This window comes from Pseudorasbora parva, chromosome 16 (assembly GCF_024679245.1).
Source record: "Pseudorasbora parva isolate DD20220531a chromosome 16, ASM2467924v1, whole genome shotgun sequence".
NCBI lineage: Eukaryota > Metazoa > Chordata > Actinopteri > Cypriniformes > Gobionidae > Pseudorasbora > Pseudorasbora parva.
In genome coordinates this window covers 33,693,971-33,720,757 of record NC_090187.1, presented here as the reverse complement: position 1 = coordinate 33,720,757, position 26,787 = coordinate 33,693,971, and the positions used below count along the sequence as shown (strand labels likewise).

General features: G+C 37.8%; 1 protein-coding gene across 3 annotated transcripts in view; it reads left to right on the top strand.

The window, feature by feature from the left end:
* zfpm1 (zinc finger protein, FOG family member 1) overlaps window positions 1-26,787 on the top strand; it is a 96,764-nt gene that overhangs the window by 24,321 nt on the left and 45,656 nt on the right. The window lies entirely within an intron of this gene.

The window sequence follows — 26,787 nt, the reverse complement described above, 5'->3', positions numbered from 1 at the left end:
TTAGTAATTTATTACCTGGCTAATAATTTTTTCTCTTTGACCGTTGTATTATGACTCTTCTAAACATGGGTGTGTCTTAAAGGGACAGTTCATCCAAAATCCAAACAGTTTTTTTCGCTTCCTTTTTTTGGATTAATTGTCATACAGCCCTTGCCATCCATACAGCTATAGTTCATTCCGATCAGAGAAAATAATAATAATAATTAAAATCTCTTATGCTCACTATAGTTCCATTTACTTGGTCATAAATGCAGTAAAAATTTACTATTTTGAAATATTATTAATAAGTCTTAAAATAACACACATTATAATAACATAATATAATCACATCTTAAACAGCACTAATTTAAATATATTTGAAATATAAAATGTTATTTATTCCTGTGATGACAGGTGATTTTTCAGCATCATTACTCCAGTCTTCAGTGTCACACGATCCTTCAGAAATCATTAATCTGCGGATTTTCTTTCAATACATGACCCTATATCTTCTGGATTTATCTGGCATGTGAGTATGGTCCAGTCAGGAGTCTTTCTGTGGAGTCCTTGTGATTTACACTTGACCCTGTTTTTTTAGCCGAAGGTCAGGTGGTACTCCAGCCCTGCGCCCGCCCGGACGCTTCAGATTTCCTCTTGTCTTTGTGCCTCAGGCTGTTGTGTGTGAGAGCGGCCTCTGTGTGAGAAGATTCATGTGTATATTTTAGTTTGCGATTATGCACGTACATGTATAATAAAAAGTGCATACATTAAAAGTATGAAATGTACTTTTTTTATGGAGGTGCATCTCCATCACAATGTCTTGTCTATTTGGCATTTTTCCTTGTTTAATGGCTCACTCATTTTTATGCAACAAAAGGGGATGTTTTAACAAAGTAAACCATTCGCATGATTGTTTTTCATTTTAATTACTCACTTTTTGCAGCTTCTCCTGACTGAGAACTGCCCACTTTAGATAGAGATAGAGAACATTTCGAGATAATGTAAATGACTGGGCGAAATTGCGCATTGTGGAAAAAAAAGCCCACTCATTGAAATAACTGCATGATAGATAATGGTGTTTTTTAAGATGACGGAAAAATTTGCTGAAAATGTGCGTGGACTTTGTGATCTACTTTTTTGTGTCATCCAACATCGACTCGGATCTGGCCATTTCAGGCAGCGATTGCTATTTTGCTGTGCAATACATGCCAGATGGACTTACTGTATAACTTCCCGTCAATGTCTGAAACAGACTTCAGCACTTTTTAATGTTGAGATTTCCAAGTTGCACACAAAGGCAATATGCAGCATTTGAGTTTCTGTGATATTGAGCATTATTAAATCAGATTGTGGAGTGAAAGGAATGTATAATCTCTACGAAAACTGTCATTTTAAACCTGTGCTACTGTTAGAGCCCATTTTGATCACAATCTCCTCGTGAATATCCCTTACTCGCGCACGCACACACACGCGCACACGTACACACTTGGCTCCTTTGCCCTTTCCTCTTTGTGCTGTCTATCCCTCCCTCTTTCTGTTCTCCCTCCATAAGCGGTGAGTCTTGTCGAAGTATTAGTATTAGAGGCAGCAGTGTCCCCTGAAGTAAAACAATCTGCTGTAATCTATCAGTGTGTTATCGGCCCTATCTGAGAGCTGGAGCGAGCCGGGCCGGGGCCATGGCGCCGTGCTCCGGAGCTGATAAAGTTTCAGAGTTCAGCGATGATGAATGTTAAGAAACTACACCCTCGTTAGAGAGGATGTGGACTTGGCAGAGACCATGAAGGGGGCCGCACATGAAAGCGGAGGGAGAAAGGAAAATGTTGGCACCCCGCACCAGTCGTAAGGTTAGAGGTCAAAACCCAGTTATTGTGCAGACATTCTCACTTTCGTCTTTATTTTTCCCCTTCCTTCTTTCAGTTCAAACATCCCGACTTTTAAATGCACATACATTTATGCAGTGGTGGACTCTTAAAGTAACACTCCACCGTTTTAGAAATAGGGCTTATTCAACATCTTTCCTACATTTAGATATGTGGGCAAATGCATTTAGTTAATGCATAATGTTTTAGTTTGGCAGGGTCGCCGCTAGCTTAGCTTAGCATAATGAATGGAATCCTATGTTGCCAGTTAGGATGCCCCGAGTAAAAGTGATAAAAAACAACAACTTTATTACGGGAAATTACTTCTTGTGGCCTGCATGTTCACAATGAGTACAAATAGCGATGCAGATTAAGACTAGGCGATTTCCTAGGCAGATGTTGACCTGGGACTATATTATGGGGAAGTATATCTCTATGATATATGACTATATCTCTGCGCCCAAGTAGCAGTGCTTCGCCTGTGCTTCCTCATAATATAGTCCCAAATCAATATCTGCCTAGGAAATCACCTAGTCTTAATCTGCATCGCTATTTGTACTCTGTGTGAATACGCAGGACACAAGAAGTAATTAGGCATGGGTTTTTTTTGGATCACTTTTACTCGGGACATGCTAACTGGCAACATTTGATTCCATTCATTATGCTAAGCTAAGATAAAACAATGCATGCACTGAGACAAAAATGCATTTCCCCACATATCTAAATGTAGGAAAGAAGTTGAATAAGCCCTATTTCTAAATACAGTGGAGTGTTCCTTTTAAGCCACATTGCAAATTGTATGAATATTTATATTACACTGTATCAATCCAAAATAAATAGTAGGTACTTTTTTGGACAAATGTCTTATTTTTTCTAATTTAAATATTTTTAAAATATTTAAATAGTTTTTGAGGCATTCAAGTTTTTTTTTATATATATATATTTTATAAAGTAAAAATATTTATAGGCAAAACCATTTATTTTATTTACTGATATGTTTGTGCATGGAAAATACATTTTTTATAAATGTGAAAAATGCATTAGACAACATTTCTTGATTATTTTGTCCAGATTTATTTTTCTTGTATTTAGTACTTGCATTGAACTTTCTTAATCTACTTAAAGATTAAATAGTTTGATATGATAAAAAATAATTTACATTTTTTTTATTTAGAACGTAAAAAAATCATTTAAAATGTTTAATTTAGAGTGTAAATTATAAATATTGAGAATACTTTCAGTATCAATTGAAGGCTGAAAAAACAAATAAAATGTAATTGTTTTAGCTATTTCACCAAGCCCTAATTTAAATTTCTCCTATATCACTCTATCTTGATGATAAAGTTGCTGTCTTAGCATTGCTGTCTTAGCTGCAGATTGAAAGTGCTTATCTCTGCCTCTAATAAACTAGTACAGTCGCTTCCCTCATGAGAAAGTTTACAGAGGACAGCTGGATGTCATCTGGAGTGACTGCTTTGTTGTCCTCTGTCATTTAACTAACTAATTATTTTGAGCTTGTGAAGAACCAGCTTCTCGTATCCAGACTCCAGTCCCAATAAGAACTGCGGAACTGGACCCAGACCAAATGCACAGCTTGTCCTGCCTTGGTTCTGTCCTCTGGCCCATCTTTCCAGTGACCTCTCTGCCTAAAGCCAGCACATCAGTTGCTCACATCTATCAGTCCGTATCATGCCTCAAAGTCCCCTGATGACGATGCATTTGATAAGAGCTCAGTACTTAGAAGTGCACAGTGCAAATAGCCGATAAAGCATTATTTTCCTGACAGATATTAAGTGCTTAGAGTTCAAATTTCAGGCTAATAGCTTTTCTGAGTCTTTACTCGAGATTTGTTGTGGTTTAACAAAAATAGCTCAGCTCAGTCTTGAGAGAGATGTACGTCATTTCATCAACATCAAAACCTCTGTGTTATTCACCAATCACCTTCAATCCAGTTTAAATAGTGGTAATAGTTCCTTATTGGTTAACAGCCTGTAAATGGACTTTATTTTTCTATTTATTTATATTGGAACTTAAAATGTGATGCTCATGTCCTCAATTTTACCTTTAGATTATCTTTGTTATTATCTAACACCCACTTAAAGGGCTGATGAATTGAGAAATAAACTTTCCCTTGCGCTTTTGATATATAAAAGGTCATAAACAAGCTTGTTAGTCAAAGAAAAGCTTTTATAGACGCCAGGCCCAGAAAACAATTGTGTGCGCATCTTGACGTCAGCTGTTGCGGAACACCGCCCATAGGCACGTCTAATTCAGTAGCCCCGCCCACTGACTCATGGAACTGTTCAGATCATGCTAGCTAGCATAAAAAATAAACATCCCGAAGAAGATGGCAAGATATTGCGCTTTTCCTGGTTGTGGAAGAGCACAGTCGCTGCATAAGATTCCTTCGGATCATAATATTAGGAATGTGTGGTTGAACTTTATTTTTTTAATGAAGTTCCAGCTCACGTTGGAAAGACATTATACGTGTGTTTGCTTCATTTCACCACGGAATGGTTTGTATCAAACGTCTCAGTTCGATGCTTGATTTGCAGACATATTGAGATTAAAACATAATGCTGTGCCTTCTATACTGGATCCGACAGGAATGGTGCAACACACTTATGTGAGTAAAACCAGTTTTTTTATATGTGAAAGTATTGCATTGTTATAGATCATTTTGATTATGTGTATGTGTCTAACAGAACATACCTTTAGCACGCTGGACTCAGACATGTATGGGCCACGGCTCGCAAAGCCCAACGTCCCAGGGCTATGTGTTTTCCAGACGGGCTACCAAAGCGTAAGCCCGTCGACAGGCCGGTGAATCTCAAATAGTGAAATAACATTCCTTTCTTGATCTGCGCTGGTCACTCTCTTGACTTGACGTTTTAAGGGCCGTGCGCACGTGTGCGCGCGCACAGTTCATGCTTATAACCACCGATCGGGTAGGCCATGTAATACACAAATAATATTCCAATCAGTCGTGGTAGGATGAGAAATAAATCGTGTTTGTTTGATAAAGACGGTTATGAGCCCTGTGATCGAGAGAATCATTCCGGTGCCGCTTTCAAAACAATCCCTTCCTTATGTGAACAGACAGGGGAGTTGAAGGCCATTATACATAGTTTTGTACATGTTATTCAGCCACAATGAGATATTTTGATATAAGTCTTAGAATAAATGTGAATGATATCTACGTTTTTTTATTTTTTTTTATTTTTTTTAAATCTTATTGGAGTCGATAAGAATCTTATTTGCTAAAGAAATTTATAAGCAGAACTGATTTCGGAATCGTTAAAATTCAAATGGTACCTAACCCTACATAACATACAATTTCTTCTTTTTTTTAACGTTTGGCCAGAATTTTAATATCGTTGAATCCCTATAGTTGCAAAATTGGTATGTAAAGGAATTAATTGCCATTATTGTCATTGCAAACACACCTCGTTTCTATGTGCTTTGGTTATACAGTGGTGAAATTTTTCAAGTCGATCAGGCACAAATACCACACAAAAGTGGGTGCAGATAAACGCCGCTAATAGTAGAAACAGTTAATTCTTGGTGAATTTTCCCACTGTCTGCTGAATTAGACCTCGACGGACCTTAATAAGAGCACGCCTCTCGTTCCCTCCTCGTGCAAAGTCATATTTGAGTCTACTGATAAATAGAAAGGAGTTTTCGGTCTTAAAAGCTCTTTAAAGACGGGTATACCATTGTGATCACGACAAAGTTCATGAGCATATAATGGAAGCTAATGTGACGCAGGGCGCGAGTAGCTTTGTTCGCAGAAGTGCAGAGCGTTTAATAGAATCTGATAGGCGTCAGTCCCCGGGCCCAGAGGACAGAGGGGGGACTACGCGCTCATCAAGGAAGTCTTTGCTCATCAAGGGAGTCGGGCGCGCTCTGAAGGAATAATTTGTCAATAATTGGCCGTGTCAGTCTCGTTAGACATTTGATAATGTCCCGTTTCTTTAGGGTCGGCCCGGCAAGTATCTCCAATGAAAAGCAGCGCATGGCAGCAGATCTCGGCTCCCGATAGCACCATTAAGAGCTTTAGAAGTATTTTAGCTGAATTCACACAAAGCAAAAATAGATAAATAAATAATGAAAAAGAAAAGTGGAACATCAACTGTCAGGGAAGTGATATGGACTATAAAAATCATTGGGGAGGGTTGAGAGATAAAAGATTATCCCTTTTTTCTGTCGCCTTACTGCCTCCTCAGCCATCGCTGAGGCTAATTCGCTTACTCAAGCAATAGAGCAGACTTACAGTGCAAGTGTGTGTGTGTGTGTGTGTCCTGTGGCCCTGTTTTAAGAACGCTTACTTTAGCATTGCAGTACACACAACGAGCGTCTGTTTCTGTCATTTTCAAAAAGCACTAGATTTATTGGGGATCTTCATTTGGACATGGGCGTTCTTCAGTTTCTTCTGTCAGATCTCAAATCACTGGAAGTAGTGTGGGATCCATTATCCATTCTAAGAGGCCAGGAATTCCTTTCCGCAGATATGGCGGAAAGTCTGTCTGAAATATCTTGGAATGGCTAACCTGCATCAGATTGCCTAAAATCCTTGATGACAGCCACATTCCAGAGAGCGGCTTAGGTCAGTGGTTGTAGAGATGTCAGTGTAGTCATACAGGCCTGTGTCCGACAGAAGGTGAGCTATCGCATGAATCTACGGCAGTGTCGCCAGATTGTCAGAGTTTGTGTGAGGTCCATGATCTCTCCCCTGGCCGTAGTTCGGGAAGGTGTCCCTTAGTGCCTATCAGAACAGAGATCTGCCTGATACGAGCTGTCAAGCCCTGCTCTTGTTCGCCCTGTGACCTTTCAGTCAACTGGGCCCGGTTTGCATGCACAGTTGCTCTTTCCTTTTTATGCAAATGCACTCTCAGAGGTTGCTGAGAGAAGCCTCGGCCCTGCCTAGAAACTGAAGTGTGTATTTATTAGTTTTAGTGTGGATTTAAAAAAAAGCAATATAACGTAAACGAATAACTTTGTTTCTATTATATTCCAGGTTCTATTTAAAAAAATATTTTTTATCCTTTTTTTATTATTTTAATAAAGTAAGTCTTTTAACTTACCAGAAAATCAATAATAATTCAAGTATTTAAATGTCTTTGATATTGTTCTAGTTTATTTGTATATATTCTATTTTGTCATTTACTGCAAAACAAGCTACATTTATATTTAATTTTTTAATATATCTATATGCATTTATTCTATGGCATTTATTATATATAAATATAAATAAATACATGAATAGATTATAATTTTTGATAAGAATTTCATAAATTTTTTATATATGCAAATATTTCTTTTTCATAAAGTTGATTGTTGATCACTATCTTCTAACTGACCAGAAAATCTATTCAAATTCAAATTGAACATTTGCATCTTTTACAATAAAACAAACTCCATTTAAATGTCATTATATATATTGACAATATATAATTTTACATGTAATACAGTTTTTTATTGACAGTGTATACATACATCTCAAAATGACTATGCATATTACAGTCAGTATTTTATAATGTTGTGATGCTCAAATTCACTTGTATTACATATTTGTTTTGTTATTTTATTAAATTATACTAATTTATTCAGCCATTTATCAGTTATTGGTCATAACTAGGCAATACTTGCAGGCTTATCTGTATCGGCCAGACTTTTTATCAGTGCATCTTTAGCATTCATATTTGATGGTTACGAAGTCAAGGAATGAAAGGCCTTCACCCTACTGCCGTCATGCAAAATCTAGTTATGGTGTGGAATAAATTTCATACTTGTGTTCCAAACTGCCGTTATGGATTGTTCCATGTCCTCACATTTAATAGGAAGTCTTACGAATTGAATGATGAGTGAGGGAATTGTGGGTAAAGGACTTGGCTGGGGAGGGAGGAGACAGACAGACACATTAATATTCTCTTCCCATTGAAAGCGTTTCGCGGGGGAAAAAAGGGAAAAGAAAGAAACGAGACATCTATCGCTCTCACCCCATGCTTTTATTTCCTATTGCCTCATCTTAAATTTCCATTATTCACCGCGAAAAAGCCAAGCCAAGCCTATTCACACTCCTCTGACACCAGCGGCCCCTTCACACACACGCTCACATACATTCACTTCAACCAAACACCATTATTAATCATCCCTATCGGTTTCTTCCATCTCCCTGCTATTTGCTGTTTAATCACTAAAATAATATCAAGAGGGGGGGTAGAGGGTCCGTTACCATGGCGACCAAATGGAAAAGGTCAGGGTGAGTTTATCTTATCAGCGATAGAGAATGGTTACTAATTACAGATAGGTACTACCAGTGCTCAGTCCACAGGGCCCTGCCTTAAAACACTATCAGCAATCCACACCAGCCTGATATTAAAATTATCTGTAGTCATCCACATACACACGCAGACACACCTCATCCTGGCACACATCAGATGAGATGGGCCTCGGCTTTCTGTAATGTCCATTAACCCTGCTAATTCACAAATTGCACTTAATACTACTGATAAACAACGTTTGTGCTAGGCTAGCTTAGCTAGAGAGTTGTTTTTACTTTTAGAAAAGCCTTTACTTGCTAGCTTTGATTTATAACAAGACCTAGCGTAAATACCATTAATGCCTCACACTAATGGTGCGACCTTTATCAGTTCAAGCAAGTCATCATCATATATTTGCTGTATTAGTATAATTTTTGTGAAACCAAAACCTAACATGCTGACAACAGAGTTCTGTTTGGAGGCGACAAGACGTTCTGTTCCCCTGCTTGAGAGCCACTGAACTGGCTTTGTAGCCACTGAACTATTGACCCAAACTAAAGTGACGATTTCATTTAGTTGGCTTACCAGTGTTCTTCTGAAGCGAGTCCCACTCATTAATGTTTCCTTACCATCATTCGCGGTTAATGACAAACCAGTTGTAATTAGATTTAGTGAGGCTGTGGAGATAACGACGCTAATTAATGGTAGGTGTTTGTGTACGTGCATCCGCACACATAATGTTAAAGCAATACTTCACCCAAAAATGAAGATTCTGTCACCGTTTCACAACTGCATGCATTTCTTTCTACTGGTTTAGTACTGAGAGTGAGTTTTTGAATGGAATGGAAGTAAATTATTGAATAATTGTTTGGTTTGAGTCTGTTGATGCAGTTCACAGAACTAGCGTGAATGATTTGTTCATGACTCATTGATCCAGCTGTAACTCATAGCAGTTCACTAGACAGGAAGATTCCGTCATTTACCCATTGTGTCAAAACAGTATGACTTTATTTCTTCCATTTGAGTACTAGAAGTGGATTTTTGAACATTTTGGACATTCTTTGTAATAGTGAATGTAAATTCGGAATGATTAGGAAGTTAATGGTTTGTTTGAGTTGGATTCTTTGGATGAATCTGTTGATTAGGGATTGGCATTTTTGTCATTCTTTCATTTTGAGTACACTCTCAAAAACGAGTACTGGGGGCGGGCTTGTCCATTATGGTTATAATGTTTATTTTCTTTGAAATTAATTCACAGTTACGCAAGTTTACGTTGAAAATATGTCTATCAAAATATGAAAATATGACTAGAAAAATAACTGCTAGATTATCAATAATTCAATGTTTTCGCTGTTTATTGGTAAAGCTGAAGAGTGAATAAATACCAGTAATTCTATAAACATTTGCATCATGAAATAATATTTAAACCTCTGTTTTGTATAGGTAATATTTAAACGTGTAGGCCTATCTCACAATTATGACTTTTTTACTTGCAATGGCGAGCTGATATCACAATTCTGAGGAGAAAAAGACAGGATATCGAGTTTGTATCCTGAAATTCTGTTATTTCGTCTTAGAATTGTGAAATATAAACTTGAAAATGCAAGAAAAAAACCCCCCTAAATTGTAAGGTATAAACCCGAAATAACCTTTTTTATTGTTTTATTACATGGCTTTCACAGAGTGCTGCTGAAGAACTGTCATTTTTCTGTCACCAGGTAGGCTCCGCCCACAAAACACTTCATCGTCATCGCTGTACAAACACAAATAGGTCTATGTGACATCCTATATGGCATTAATCAGGTATTCTAGATACACAACATTTACATTAAAATAAGATGCAAATTCAAGGGAGCATATTTGCTAACCAGAATGTGTAATTCCCTATTGTGGATGTGCTCTTCCAGTAACAATGCACTGAAACTGGCAACTAAAGCACAAATAATTCTACACAAAAACCACAAAAACATTCTATAGTGTTCTCATTATAATGTTATGCATATGGCAGATTGGTGCTGTACTTTCATCTACTTTATCAAGTGATTCCAGACGGCTTGCGTGTTTTCTAATCCAAGACTAGAAAAAATAACTCTGCTGGATAATTATTCATCAATGTTTTTGAAAAAGAAACATCTCAAAGAAATATGACTGTCTCAGATAACCTAATCATAGTCGATGTCGGGCATTGCCGTTTGAGCTGACGCTGAAGAGTGAATGAACACTGGTAAACTGAAGAGCTTTTCTAGCGGTTTAATAAACTCAACCAAACGCATCCTATATATGACATTAATCAGATATAGGCCTAGGCTATACAACATAAAAGTAATACTAACAACTTGCGAGTGACCTCTGATGGTGATGTGGGCGTGGTTGTTTCACCTCTGACCTTCATTATTATGAAATCTTACAGAGGATTACATATTCTAAACAAGCAGTTATGGGCAGCAGCAGGTGGCAGTGGTTTAAATTACACGCTATTGTCAAGTCCGTCTAAAGTCTGGAACAGCGACGTCCATGGGGTCAGTGGACAAGCCTCCCCCTATTGAATCAAGTGAAATGATATATCCTCACTCCTGTTGGCGTTTCTTCAAAGCGTTGTCAATTAATGATGACTTTCACTAACAGACTGTAAAAAAATATGGACATTGTGTCCATGACGTCACCCATAGGATTGTGATATGCCGTTCTGAAGCTTAAAGTAGAGACGAGCTGGGCGTTGCCATCTTGCGATCGAGTCATTGCGTGTCACTCCCGGATAACAGAAAATGGGCAAAAAGGCGGGATGTGGGCGGAGCTTATGTGACACAATGACTATAGATGGCGGATAAATGGCTATCCACCTGTCACTCAAAGTAAACACGCCCTTAATTATGCAGAACTTTAAGGCTTTATATAACGTAAACGAATGAGTTATAATAAAATTCACCCCCTTCACAGCTGTCATGCAGGTCAAAATTAGCTGTATAGGCCAAAACCACAATTTGTACCAGGCTGTAAACGTGTGTTTTTCTGCTGTAAAGTTGGGAATTTTAACATGGCGCTGGTAAGGACGCTGGATCACTGGGACACTAATGACTCCTCATTGCGACTTGACAACGTCCTCATTGTACAACATCATTACTGGTATTTATGAACAACTGCAGAGCTGATATCTTTCTGACATTTACTTGCAATGTTATTTAAAGTACATTGATACTTGTTAACTATAAGTGCAACATTTCAGCCTTAAAAAAATGATAAATGCTAGCTAGATTGTGTTCATTACTTGCCCAATGATATATGTTTACACTCAAAATACAAAAATGCTGGGTTAGTTGGGTTGATAATGGACAACTTAGCGGCTGGGTTCTTTTAACCTAGCGATTGAGTTGTTTTAACCCAGCAATTGAGTTGTTTTAACCCAGCAATTGAGTTGTTTTAACCTAGCAATTGGGTTGTTTTAACCTAGCAATTGGGTTGTTTTAAGTGAACATTTAACCCAACCTCTGGGTTAAAACAACCTAATTGCTGGGTTTTTCCATTTTCAACCCAACTTGGATTGTTTTTAGAGTGTATTGTAAAATATAATACAATTATTGTTTCTATTTTTAAAAACACATATAGCATGTCATTATCAGTTGTCATGTGTAGTGAGTTGGCTCACGTGATTTAAGTTTTGCGCTTCAGAACTTCCGTTAAGGGAGCATTGTGAGCATCGATGCTCCCTGGCTTTTGCGGTGCAAAGTGAGAATTTTTAGGGAGCGAAAGTTTCAGTGCACTGGAAGGATTGTGCAATTGAGACAGCCCTTTAATATATGTGTGTGTGTGTGTGTATGTATATATGTATATATGTGTATATATATATAATAATAATAATAATGCTGTATGTCGGCTATTGGCCACCCTGCTTTCTAATATTGGCATTGGCCATTATAAAAACCATATCGGCTGACCACTAGTCTGGGGCATGCTGTCCTAACGCTAACCAGCTAGGGCTGTGTTGAAAAAATCGATTCACCAATTCTGAATCAATTTTCATATTAATTTCTAAAGATCGATCCGTAACTCAGAGGATCAATTCATTATTGGGCCTACATTTTCCCCGTGAATTTTAATTTGCAGCGTCATCGAATTCACGCATGCGTTCGCGAGGTGGAAGGACATTAAAACAATGAACATGGCAGCTTTGAAAACTCCAGAAACGCCATGAACAGAGAATACTGGAGTAGATAAACAAACTCAAGCCGAAGCTCTCATCACTAACGTTATGTCGCCATCGCCGTGCTGAAGAACGCAGCCGTTCTCACTGCAGTGCGCTCTTACTGCCAAGGAAGTTGTCATGACTGCCTTGTTCGCTGACTAGAGCAGCCTGGAAGGGGGAATGTTCTTTACAACCATCAATACTCCATTAATTTGCAGTTGAATGTCTAATAATAGTATCAATATGTTGCATAACTACAGTCCTGTAATTCAGGTAACAGCTGGAAAAAAATGCTTTCTTCAAAAACACTTATCTAAATCTTGAAGATCGGATCGGATCAGATCGAATTGAATAATGATAATCGATTCACGATCTTGAGAATCGGAATCGAATCGATTCTTGAAATTTGAATCGAAACCCAGCCCTATAACCAACCAGAGCTTAGGTATCGCCCAAAATGTCACAATAACCAAGAAGAAAAAATCGATGCATATATTTTTGTCACTTTCTTGTCCAAGTACTCTCGTGCTCATCCCTACTGGTCTGGATGATTTGTTCATCAATCACTGACTATGACTATTATCTGAATAATTCATAAATTGCAGGTTTAAGTTGTTGTCTGTTTGTTATGCAAAGCTATCATATGGCAATGGTATAGAAAGTTTTTCTTCATGCTTTCAACTCAGAGTAATGCAGGTCTTGGGTATGTGTTTAGTTTTAGTTAAACTATCCCTTCAAATCTGTGACTTTTCTGTTCTTTGTGTGCAACTTTTATCGTTGTACATTTTTGTTAAAGAGAGCAAACAGACATGTTCTGTTTGTTCGCGTCTTAGACATGCACATCAGAGTATGCTGATGTTTCTGTGCACTCCTTCATTTATCATCGTTGACATTTGGCTGTGCTCCCTCTATCTTCCTCTCATCTGAAAAGAACACATTTTTCCCATCAGAAATCCCGTTGTGACTTTTGCGTTCGAGGGGTGGTGATACTTCCTTTCACAAACGGCATCTCTGTGCGTATCTTTCCCGGGCTGCGTTCCCTCGTCTCCCTCCATCTCTTCTTCCCCCTTCTGTACTGCTCTCTCTCTTTCTCTCGCAGCGTGGATGTTATCGAAGGCACTGAGGGCTTCAGGGATGCCCTGCCTCTTGAAAATACCCCCTTTCTTTTCTGCTGCCAGCTGTGAGATGGTTTAACATACCTACTTCATCTGCCCTCAACACCCCCACTCTGCGTTCGGCATACTTATCTTTGCCACCCTCACACATCGCTGTATTTTTATTTACTTTTTTATTTTCTGCCTGTGCGACAATGGCGAAAGATAACATTTCAACAGCAAATCCTGCCTCTTTCCTTCTCTACTATCATGCAGATATGTTTTTGTGTGCCTGTACCTCAGATGTGGCGCATGCATACATGTACATCTGACCACAGCTGAATAATGCGAATGCATTTGAACAAAAGTCTTTTGTCTAGCTTGTGAATTCTTTCAGATGAGGTTCTTGTACAACAGTTTTTGGTGGGTTTGAGCAGCCTCAGTTGACATTTTATTCTTGCCTTTTAAAGGGTTCATTCACCCAAAAATGAAACTCTGACTCACTCTCATCATGTCATACCAAACCTTTCTTCCAAAGAACTCAAAGAAAGATATTTTAGAGATGTTAATATTTAACCAAACTGTTCTGGTTAGTATTGACCTCTACTCTATGGACAAAAACACATGGATTTTTTTTTTTTTCTGCAAGCTTGCGGAACTTTCAGAACTTTGTCTAGGAAAAGAACAAATTCATTTGATGTCCCTTATAGCTTATATTTAGAAAATCAAGAAAATATTTAAATCATTAAGTGATTAATACAAACCATCAATCAAAAGCAGAGGATTGTTTAGGGGTGTGTGTGTGTGTGTGTGTGTGAGGTGTGTAAAATGCCTATGAATCATACAGGATGAGTTTGTTTTAGAGAGTAAAAATGCAGAATGTTTCCTGTGATGGGTAGGTTTATCGGCAGGGGCAGTGTTGGGGGATAGAAAATACGGTGTGTTCAGTATAAAAACCATTACGCCTATGGAATGTCCCCATATGTCACAAAAACAAACGTGTGTGTGTGTGTGTGTGTGTGAAGTAAACCTCTGTCTGTCTACTTCAGCTCCTGGTCAGTAGCTCAACTATGCTGTCTGTTTTTATGTGCTTTTATGGTGATTAAGTCATAACAATTATACAAGAGCCATAAAGGGCTTTTCTCTGCCTCTTGACAAGGAGTTGAGAAGAAATGTACACATATACACACTTGCACTACAAAAATACTCATACATGCATTAGTTTAAGTGTATATTACCATTCCAAAGTCATAAGATTGGGATCGTAAGATATATAATATTTTATATATAACATAATATTTATAGGCTACATAATATAATATAATTCATATATAAATTAATCTATAATACTTGTATATAATATAGCTCTAATATATAGTTGTAAGATATAATATTTCATATAATTGTCTTAATAATATTAATAATAATAATATTTCATAATAATCTCATATCATGTATCATTAATTTTTATTTATTTATTTTGAAAGAAATCTCTTGGGCTATAAGGCTGCATTTATTTGATAAAAAAATACAGTAAAAACAGTAAAATGTGAAATAATATTACAGTTTAAAATTATGGTGTTATATAAAGTAATTTATTCCTATGAGGCAACTATGAATTTTCAGCCATTTTAATAAGCCATTCTATTATGCTGATTTGGTGCTCTAGAAACATTTATTATTATTATAAACCAATTAATTAAAAGCTGTTGTTCTGCTTAACATTTTTGTGAAAACTATGATTTTTATCAGGATTCTTTGATGAATAGAAATTAAGTTTTAAAAAAAACTTAATTTTGGGGTGGGGGGGGGGGGCCTTAAAGTTCTGCATAATTAAGGACATGGTTACAGGTGGATAGCCATTTATCCGCCGTCTATAGTCATTGCGTCACCTAAGCTCCGCCCACATCCCGCCTTTTTGCCCATTTTCTTTTATCCGGGAGTGACTCGCGATGACGCGCTTGCTAGATGGCAACGGCCAGCTCGTCTCTACTTTAAGCTTCAGAACGGTTTATCGGAATCCAATGGGTGACGTCACGGACACTACATCCATATTTTTTTACAGTCTATGGTATATATAAATACACACACATGAATGTATATATTTAAGAATAATGTTATATTTATATTATGTTATATATATTTTGGGGGGCGATTAATTGATTGCCCAGCAATACTTATAACATGAAATACAAATGGATCCTGTTTATATTCTTAATGCAGATTCATGTTCGTGAGTGATTCAGCAGTGCACATTGTCACAAAAATTCCTAATAATTTATCAGAATCTATTAACTTGCTTTTCTTCTGAAATGTCTTTCCCTTTCCACTGGCATCACTTAAGCTGTGCAGGATATTAGATGTGTAATAAAGTGTAAGAATGCCACTTTAGACAACTGGCTTTCAAATGCAGAAGTAAAATGTTGTAATGGTCTACTTAAGGACAGCTTGTGGTCGAGTGCTCCAGCCTCTGGTGTGTGTGTGTGTGTGTGTGATCTACCATGTTTAGTCTTTACTCTGGACTGGAACAGCTGGGGATGTGTCTGTACGGGGGAGCTAAAAGATCTGAACAACTAATGTCTTATTGAAGCCCAGATCTCAGGGTCAGAGACTGGATAAACAGTGAAGGCCGTGTGCATGTCTGTGTGTGTGAGAATATTTGTGTGAAGAATGAGAATAGTCTCTAGTTAGGGGATGACGATGAATCTGCAGCGTTCTGTCAGGGCAGAAAGTGAAGGGCATGATGGAACGGCGAAAAGAGGGAGGGGAGAGGAGGATGAGAGGCGTCTCCTCCACATACCGTCGCGATGGCTGCCTCTCCCTTTTCCTCTGAAGAGTCTCAGAAGCGTTCTGGGTGAAGATGAGTCTTAAGAGGGATCGCTCTCATCCTCCCTCTACTCTTTCAACCCATCCGCCTTGCTGTTGCATTCTCTCACTGACACATTCGCTGTAAGATATAGTATAAAACACGCAAACAATGAGTATGTGCAAACATTCATACTGTCTGGAAGGTTACGCCGACTGATATTAATGTATACTTTTGATTTTTAATTTAATCTGCACTTGTTTCTTTTGTTGGCTCATGCTGCTTTAATTGAAGGAGTTTTCATGGGAAAAGAATGTGTCTGAATATTGCCTCAGGCTTATCCAAGGACAGCTCATATCAATCAAGTTAGGGTTTGATAACAATGCAACAATGTCTTTGAGAGGCCGTTTGCTAGTACTATGGGAGTCTCTTTTACCTTGTTCAGTATTTGATGAGGTGAGTGTCACAGTATTAAGGTCTTTTATATGGCTTTAGTTATTTTTACAGTGAAAAGAATTATAGAATTATGAGCGATATATGGCGATATAACCCCAGTCTTATATCAAGATAAGAGTCATTTTATTTCACATACATGTATAAATGCGTATATCGGCTATTGGCCACCCTGCTCTAAAATCGGCATTGGCCATCACAATAAAGTAATTTTTGCTTTGAATAAGGTTTTTATATCTCTCATCACCAATTTCAATATCACTAAAAAGTGAAGTGAAAAGTGAGTCAGTCAGGAGCGAGTAATTTTTTTTCTTTCTCTTTTTTTCTCTGTAATATGTTGTTTGATTAACATTAATGACAGACAGCAGCAGGTGTATTAGGCTGCTGTCACTTTAAGACCGAATGCACTGATCTAATATACTGATACGTTTGCTTCCTTCGTTTAATTTAAGACATAAACGACATTCATCTAATTTAAGACATAAATGTGTTTACAAGGTAGGGCTAAACGATATATGGTTATTGTATCTATATCTAGATATGAACTTTTCAAGATATTACTATCGAAAAAAGCAACGATATAGATTTCCCCTGCCCGCGCTCGCCCTGCATACAACTCTGGCAGTCACAACAAACATCAGTTTTACGAGGGGGTGGCGTTTCCATGGTGACGCGTTGTTGCTTGTCACATGACACACCGCAGCCGCAACAGCGCTGAATGAATGATGATCTGCTTTTATGCCATTTTTCCTTTTTTATTCAGAATATTCACAAATGTGTTAGCCATGGCATGAAATATCTGATATTCCGAATGTCAAATACATGCAAGTGGAAGTTTGTTGTTGTTTAAACACCTTTATAACCATCGCGTTAGTTGAGCTGTATGCGCGATGGGCGCCGCCGTGTTAGTTTGTGCCACAGACGCAGTACTGGGAATCGGATCTGTTGTCGTAGTCAACACGCGTATTGTATCGATATCGAGATATCTGGCATGAAAATCGAGATATGAAATTTTGTCCATATCGTTCAGCCCTATTACGAGAATAAGACAGGCATTTTGACACATAAGTGTGTATTTGACCGTTCAAGCTCAATTAGGTGGCCAAAGAACTTCAATACTCACAATCTCTGAGCAACAGCTTAATGCGCATCTCTTAGAAACCACCACCATTGCTGCATATTGCACTTTTAACAGTTTAAAATCACTTGTTTTTAAACAGCAATGCTTAAATACGCATGCAAATGATAAGCTTTAATGATAACGGAGCATTTCACGTAAGTGCATAACCGCGACTGAAACATATCTACCGGTTGACAAATTCTTACTGCAATCTCTACTCTACCGGTGTATCGCCCACCCCTAACAGAAATAAACTTGTAATATAAGTCAAAGGTGCAGTTTAATGATTAAAACATTGTAAGTGTATAATATTGTATATCTATCAGACAAGTCAAGATAGAGCTTAACTTCTATTTAATGCAGAATTTGGAAGTAATCTTTAACATGAATGTACACAAACAGAGTGTGTGTGCCTGCCTGCCTGTATTACACTTGTATATGTGTTAACAGGTTCTGACCCCTGAGTAACCCCACGGGTCTGTTTGCACTGATGCTCATTATTCCATTAGACGCGTCTCGGCAGCTGTTGCCCTGACCCTTTTGAATAGACTGAGAGCTTGATGCAGCTTGGAGACTCTTTAGCTTCAAATGCACATACATACATTCCCGTATTGATCTAAACCTCCATTTGGGTGACGGGGGAGGGGTACTTCATATAAAAGAAGAAGTGTCAAAATCCGTGTCAGATAAATAAGCATGATAATGCGGTGGCCATATGTTGACAGATTCTTTTTTTTAATGCTGATTACCATTTTTATAATAAAGCCTATAGAAACGGTGAAGGAAATTCTAGATCTAATTCTAGTTGGGAAATAAACATTTTGAACTATTTGCAAATAATATTTGTATTCATTTGCATTGAAATATGCACATATGTTTGGCATGAAGGCCTTAATTTATCTCTGCTTTCCGGCCGGCCATCTTAGCCCTTTAATGCTGTTTTGGAAGTCAACTATCTCGGTTTTAGAACCTCTTTGTCCATCCTCAGTTCTTTTGAAGATTTCCGCTTTTAATCATAAACAGAAGTTTTTCCACTTTGCTCCTCCTGCACTTGCTGTAAGGTGGGGTGAGCGTGGCGTGAGGAGAGAGGAGGAGAGATTGAACTGGGGGGAGTGAAGTTGCCAGGCAGCCGGAGTGGAGACCCTGGACTATCGAAGCCAGGCACGCAGACAAGAGCCAGAAGATAAGCTGCCTGATAAAAGATAGAAAATAGCAGCAGATTTCAACTTTCCCACCATCCAAGATTCCCGGGGAGGAGGGGCGGCTGAATCAACTACTTATTTCATCCATCCGTATCTGTCTTTCCCCACGAACAACTTGCAAGGCTATTGAGAAGGCACACACATGTTCAATCTTAGCAATGGGCATTTCACACATAATGCGCACACTCTCTTTTCTAGACTTCTTTTCTGACCTCCAGCAGAAAAGGCTCCTCTGCATCCTTCAATGTAAAAATTATTATAATTTTAACGGTAAAAATGCGACAGTAAAAAGCTGTTAATTGGTTAACAGTACATTTCTTTACCATATACAGAGAAAAACTGTAAGGCCCGGTTTCACAGACATAGTCTTGGATTAAACCAGGATTAGGCCTTAGTTCAATTAGGACATTCAAGCAGCTTTTTTGAATGTTCCTTAGGAGAAAAAAAACATTACTGGTGTGCATTTTGTTACAAAACAATGGCTCTGTCATATTTCAAGATATGCCAGTCCAAGTTGTTTCAGTTAAAACAGCTCAAACATGCATTTTAGTCTGGGACTAGCTTAATCATTGTCTGTGAAACGGACATATATCGTTTTTTAAAAGTAAAAAGTACAAATCATCTTAATTTACAGACATAAACTGGCATTCCCAGAAGTCCCACTGACATTTTGATTGATTTTAAATTTATAAAAAAGTTTCTTCCTTTTTTCAGTTATGTACAAGCCACCTTTATTTATATAGCGCTTTATACAATACAGATCGTTTCAAACAGGAAAATAATGCATTTCGGCTGTTGTTCAGTCGAAGTCAGTTCTGTTGTAAAGATCATCAATTATCAAATTAGGTCATTAGTTCATCTAATAAGCAGTTCAGCAAAAAATATTGTCATCGTTCAGCTCAGTTCAGTTCTCCTACAACAGCGTCAGTACAGTCAGAACAATGATATTATTGAATATTGAGTGTCCCCCTACTAAACAAGCTAGAGGCGACAGGAAGGAACCCAAATTCCATCAGGTGATAGAATAGAGAAAAAAAAATCTTGGGAGAAACCAAGCTCAGTCTGGGGACCAGTTTTTCTCTGGCCAACATTATGTACATTAGGGGTTTTATGTTGCATCTTATGTTGGTGAATTAAAGTTCATTGCATTGTTTTGTATTTGTGTGCATGACGCATAGTATTTTAGTATTTACCTCAGTTTGCGAAAAAAGCTAACTCAAAAATCATGTGGTTTTCTCTTTACTCCCTGGGTTTATGTTGGATGTCAGTACATGTCAAAAGTACAAATGATATTTTACTAGCAGCATGGCCTTGCTAAGTAAGCACGCTGTAAAAAAAACTACCTGGTTGCCTTAACATTTTGAGTTCATTTAAATTAAAAATTAATACAATGAACATTTTTGAGAATCGACAACCTTTATTCAAATATTATTTACAGATTTTGTAAGCATATTGGTAATTGTGTGTTTTATTTGTGATGATGCAGTGAAACATGCCAAATTGTGCTATTTTCATGATTTATCAATTTTTTTTATGTGGTTCAGATACAATAATATTTTGAGCTTCTATTTATTAACCAATTTCCTTCATTACTTTAAGTTAAACTAACAAAAAAAATTACAGTGAAAAGGTAGTTTAATTGTAAAATGTACAGGTTGCTCTGTAAATATCTTTACATTGTATTTTTACATAATAATTCTGGCAACCACATCAGCAAGCTTTTTTTCTGCTTTTTTTGAGTATTCATTTCCTTTCACTCTTCTGTTTCTCTCACTTGCCAGCTTTTCTTTTTCAATCATTCTCTCACATAAATACTTACACGCCCCCTCTTTCCTACACTCTGCAAACAAACACAGGCGCACATGCTCGGATATGAGTCCGTGTACTCGCACGTATGATCTGTTTAGTCTATTTCTGCTGTTGTAGTGATGGGAGGAAGGTTGGAGGGGTGAAGCAGAGAAGTGGCTTGGTGTGAGACGTGTGTGTGTGTATGTGTGTGTGTGTGTGTGTGTGTGTGTGATGTAGTACAAGTCGTGGGGTGTTTAGCACTCTCTCTCAAGAGGGATAATGCACCTTCTCACCTCTCCAGGAAAAGGGGCTTAAGAGTGCTCATATTTCTCAGAAAGCGTTTTGACTTTTCTAGTCTTATTTTTAGGTTATTGAGAATTATATGGTAAACGTACATTACCGTTAAAACGTTTGGGGTCGGTACATTTTTCGTGTGGATATGTCTCTTATTCTCAGCAAGGCTTAAATATTTAAATAAAAATATGTGTATAAAATATGATAATATTTTAAAATGTAATGCATTCCTAAATTTTCAGCAGCCATTACTCTATTACTTAAATCACACAATCCTTCAGAAATCATTCTAATATGCTGATTTGGTGCTCAAGGATGTTTGCGCTTTTATATTTTAGTGGAAAATTTTATAGGATTCTCGAAAAGAAAGGTATTTATTTGGAATAGAAGTCTTCTGTAGCATAATAAATGTCTTTAAACTGTCACTTTTGATCAATTAAATCTTGCTGAATGAAATGTATATTTTTTTCTTCGTAAAAAACAAAACAAAAAAACATGACCCTAATTATTGACTCCAAACTTTTGAGCGGTATTTGCACATCTTCTGAAAATTTGGCAACAAGTTGTTTTTCTGATTCCGTGCCCCGATTACATGTCCTGTCTACACAGTATATGATTCATTTTTTTTAAATCCATAAAAGTGTTAAAAAAAAGTGTTTTAAATCCATGGTTATGGAAAACCAACATGCGATATTAAAACTGGCCTGTAAAAGCCATAAATATGGTAACTTTTATAGTGAATATATGCTTAGCTCTAAAATATTTAATTGGCTGAAATTTCCTAACAATTTCTTTTAAATAATTAAAAACAATTATCCAGTAATGCCTAGAAAAGTCATGGAAATTAGTTGGTCAAAAGATGTGAGCTCCCCGCATGCAGCACTTCTTTCATGTGTATTTTTGAGCCTCAATATTATGCAATAACTTAAAATGTGCTGTACTTTCCCCCCTAAATATAACTTTTATATGTTTTAAGAGAACTGTATCAGTGCAATTGTTCCAACACAGAAAATAGACGTCAGACATATTTTGTCTGGGCTTTTTTCCCTCTACAGGAAGGCTCTGATAAATTGGTGAGAGCGGGCTTGTTGATCTGTACTTGCAGGGGTAGTTTTTCTCTCAAAGGGGCATGAGAAATACCCTCAGATGCACCATTCATCTCTGTGGCGACTCGACTAGCATGTAACCTTAGAGATATCGTTGCCGACAATCGCACCTGCCCTCTGTGGACACAAAGAACAATTTCCAGAGCAGGGGTAAAATCTGATCTCTCCCCTGTTCGGTGAATCCATCTCTGTTTTTATTCCTCCATTCTTTCTTTCTCATTCAGTCTCCAGCCCTATCGCCTCTCCTTGACCATTATCTGGCAGACAGCTCCTGCTCATTAAGGAGTTAATTTTCTTCTCTCTATCTCTGATTAGTATAGTTGAACCTAAAGCACTGTGAATTCTTTAAATTTTCCCTCCCTGTTATCAAAAGGAGAAAAAGGGGAATGGGGGATATTTAATCGTTTAAGTAGTCTTCCTGGGGAACTGCTGCTGCCGTTTCTGTTTTTTTTCTTCTTCTTCTCCTTCCCTCTTCCCAGCAATGTAAAGAAATCCTGCCGAAGCCGCCCAGCTCAGTAATTCAGTTTTTAAAGCATGAAAAAAAAAATGACTTGATGAAATTCCACTATCAGCTCCGAACCAATATGCAAAATATCTCGCTGGAAATCAAATAGCTATTATGTTTTCATTTCCACGTCGGCGTATTTGCTTAATGAAGAGGAGACAGATCAGACCGGTAGAGTCTGCAGGAGGCGATAACCGGGAACGGCTCGCAGCTATCCACACAGAGTGACGCTCCCAGTCACTCTGTGTGGAGAGAGAGAGAGAGAGAGAGAGAGAGAGAGAGAGAGATGAAGAGTGAAAGAAAGGAGAGAGTAATGGGGAAAGGAAAGAGCTTGCGCAGGCGAGAGAGAGGCAGAGAAAAGGTGCAGACAGTAACATGATGGAGGGATGTAAAAAGCAGAAAAGGAAGCGTAGAGTGAGAAAAGAAGATAAGGAAATCGAGGGATGCCTTTAAAATGTGCCTCTTTGCAGTGTCCTGGGCTCACGACTGTTTGATGTTTGACAACCTGCTGACAAATCCACGGCGAGGATCAGTCAGGGCCGTTTGAAGTGCTCCGATGCCCAGCGCACATGAATACCGTCACCACACATTATCACCGTACAATAATCAGTCATTATCATAAGTATTATAATCACTCACTCGTGTGATTTGACTGATGGAAATGAGAACAGTATCTTCCTGCGCTGTTTACTCTTTTTATTTCATTATTAACGAGCCTCGTCAAGTATAACTATATTATTTGTTCTGTGCTCGTGCTCTGTCTTAAGAGTTTTGATAATTCTTCTTCTTTGTTTGGCGGGCGTTCTTACTCTATGTTCATGCTTTGGCAAATACAAAAGATATTGAGTAAATATATATTATGGTGGGGGAGTTTTTTTTTTTTTTTTTTTTTTTTAACTCTCTGTCTCTTTAATATTTCAGTTTACATTTTAAAGGAATATTACAGGTGTTTATGACTTCCTCCGGGGAATGCAAAAGAAGTTATTTACAGAAGAATTTCCAAACTGCTGTTGTCCAATGAAAGTGAATGGTGACCATACTGTGTGGTAAAATTTTGTGAATGACATTCATTCAAATCTTGTGCTGCACAGAAGAAATTCATATCGCTTTGGAACAGCATTAAAAATAATTGAATAAATTATGATGACGAACTATCCTTTCAAATAGAAGGTAAAGGGATATTTCACCCCAAAATTTACATTTGGCACCATTTAATAATCTTTTATCAGTTTCTTTCTTCTGTTGAACCCAGACAGTTGACGGTAACCTAACTTCCAAAGTATTTTTTTTTCCTGCTATGGAAGTGCTACATCTGTCTGGTTACTTACTACTATTCTTTAAAATATCATATTTTGTGCTCAACAGAAGAAAGAAACTCATACTGGTTTTGAACGACATGAGGGTGAATAAATGTAAATCTCTTTAAGCTATATAATCTAATAAAGGTAAATAAATCTAAAAGGTAATTAAAAATAGTTATATATATATATATTATTATTTTATTTTTATTAACTTTTAATAGATATTTTTAAACAGTCCTGCAATGTGACAGTAAAAATCTTCCATATGTGATCTAATAAAAGCAACAAATATAATGCATCATAATTTAGCAAGAATCCTCAGCAAAATGATGGAATATAGCATGTCACACTGCTAGTCATTTTGTTTTTACATATTTAATGATTACCACCCATGTACAGAAATGCGATGGAAGTCTTTGGTGCAAGTTTGCTCTATGGCCTTCAACTGCATAACTGTGATTTAATTAACAACATCCGATGTATTAAAGCACACTTACTGCTTTAAAAGGAGCTTATCAAAACAAGGATGGCATGTGGCCTAGAGACTACAATGAACCTGTTAATTTAGTACAATGATTAATAATACAACACCGATTCCTGTTTCTAGTTGTGAATGGTGTCTTGTCAATGACAAGACTCTTTGGCCTTGTGTGGATGAAGTTACTCCGTTTTATTGAATGAACACGAGTGCTATTCACTACCTCATTTCACACATATGCTGTGTTGGCAGAAACGGCGATTGAGCGAGTCTTGGCAAAGCAAGTGAAAGTCCACTCCTGTACGGCGGTGTGACCGCAGAGGTCCTGCCTGTGGGTCCGCAAGCCCAGGGGCTCCCAGCTTATCTACGGCTCCAGCGACGCCGGTGACACGAGTCCCGTCCAGCCAGGCCTCTGTCGCAGCACTCGACTGGCTTATCAATCATTTCAGTGCATTTTCAGCTCGCGGATCAATAGCTGCTTTTACCTGTCTGTATATAAACTGATCAGTCTTCCCATCCAGCGTTTCAGTACTTAAATGATACATTTAAGCAAATCCTCAAGCCTCCTTTGATTTATGTGGGATGCTGTGCTTTCAAGTGCCTGGAATCCGGTCTGACCCTTGGATCCATCTAATTACTAAGAGCGTGTTAATGCCCTTGGCTCTGATCAATGTGTGTAGCCACTTGTGCTTGAAATTATAAGTACTGCAGGTACCGCAGTCCTTCCATGAACAAGCACGCACACACACGCGCACGCACACGCGCAGACTCCCACCAAAGGCTCACTGTTGTCCTCGAAGTATCTTTCTTCACAATTCCCTGATTTCCAGATACAAGCAGCGTTCTTTTTTTCCCCCACTGTGTTTGGGCTGTTTGGTAATGTGGTGATTAACGTGAGGGTGAGGAAGTTTGTTCGTTTAATCAGGGCTCAGGTTTGATGTGTTGTCTCTTGGTTTAATCACTGCCGCTAAGCACACTGGTTTGATGTGGACGGGGGCTGCTTAATAAAGCCTATCTCCTCCGCCTTCATCAGCTTTCTCACTTTGTTCTGTCTGTTCGAGTGCCAGTTAGAACTCAAAAGTGTATTTCTTTCAGCTCATCTTTTTTTTGCTTTATAATAGACAAAATAGGGGCTTTTACAATTGGCTTGGATTGGGAAAAGTTGGCTTTTTTATCATTTAAACAATTTTATTATAATTTATATTTTACGTCATAACATTTGTTTTAAATCTTAAATGATTGTTTTATTATATTATAAATGTACTAGTTTAAGACGTCCAATCTCAGGCTTTTATCTCACTGTATATCAGACAGTTCCAGATTTTTTTCATTAAATTTATGGCAAACAAAGTTGTCTACCGAGTGTAGACAGCCCTTTTTCTGTCGCCGGTTGTGTGAAAGATGCGTATTATTCCTTGCTTAAGATGAAGAGGGAGAGCAGAGACTTTTTTCCGCGCCATTTGATGTCTGTAAGCAGTGATGCGGCGATTTATTCATTTAACCAGAGCGGTAATAGGAAAGAAAATCATAATTCAGACTTACATTTAAACACGAAATGTAATTGGAATTTTAAACAGAGGAGCCCCTTTGTACAATTATGATTAAAGGAAAATTAATTGTATGAAAATGTCGCCACAGATATAGAAAATTAGATCTAGCAATGCCCAGACTACATTCTAAAAATATGGCGTATGGGATCGATCTTTTTTACTTTTCTCTCCCGCGTCCTTTATTACTAAGGTCCAAATCTAAGTGTGTTAATTTTATCTGAAATTACAGTGAACCATGCAGGCGTGGAAGTCGAAATTAGCCTAAAGATGTTTCATTTACAAAGACAGAAACACTTTGTCAGGGAGCGATTGTTTCCAAGCATTATCTCCGCCACGTTTTAATTGCTTTGGAAGTGAAATTAACAGAATTAGAAAAATTGCCTTTGCCTTTTTCTACAAGGCTCTTTATTCACGGGTATTGTTGTGTGCTTTGTATAGATTATAGGCCTCTTTGTTCTAGGAAGTGTAAATATATACGCCTCCAGTCACGGCTTTAGCTCCGAACAATCCCTTCTCTGTTCATCACAACTTAATGAAAATTAATTGACCAAAACCTGTGGTAAAATCCGATTTTCCAACCCCTGGTAATTTTGCTTGGATGCAGATGCAAAATATAGTGGGTGTCCTTGTTGAGGTTAGCAAACGTTAGTGAAAACGTGTTTGATGAATTTATGCGATTCTTCTCAGCACTGTAGTTTTGCTCATCTTAAACCTCATTAGAATAACAATACGGTCGGCGAGGGTTGAATTAACATGCAAACCGCTGTGGTGTCCACTACAGCAGCCCTAGTCTGTCATGTATTGCATTC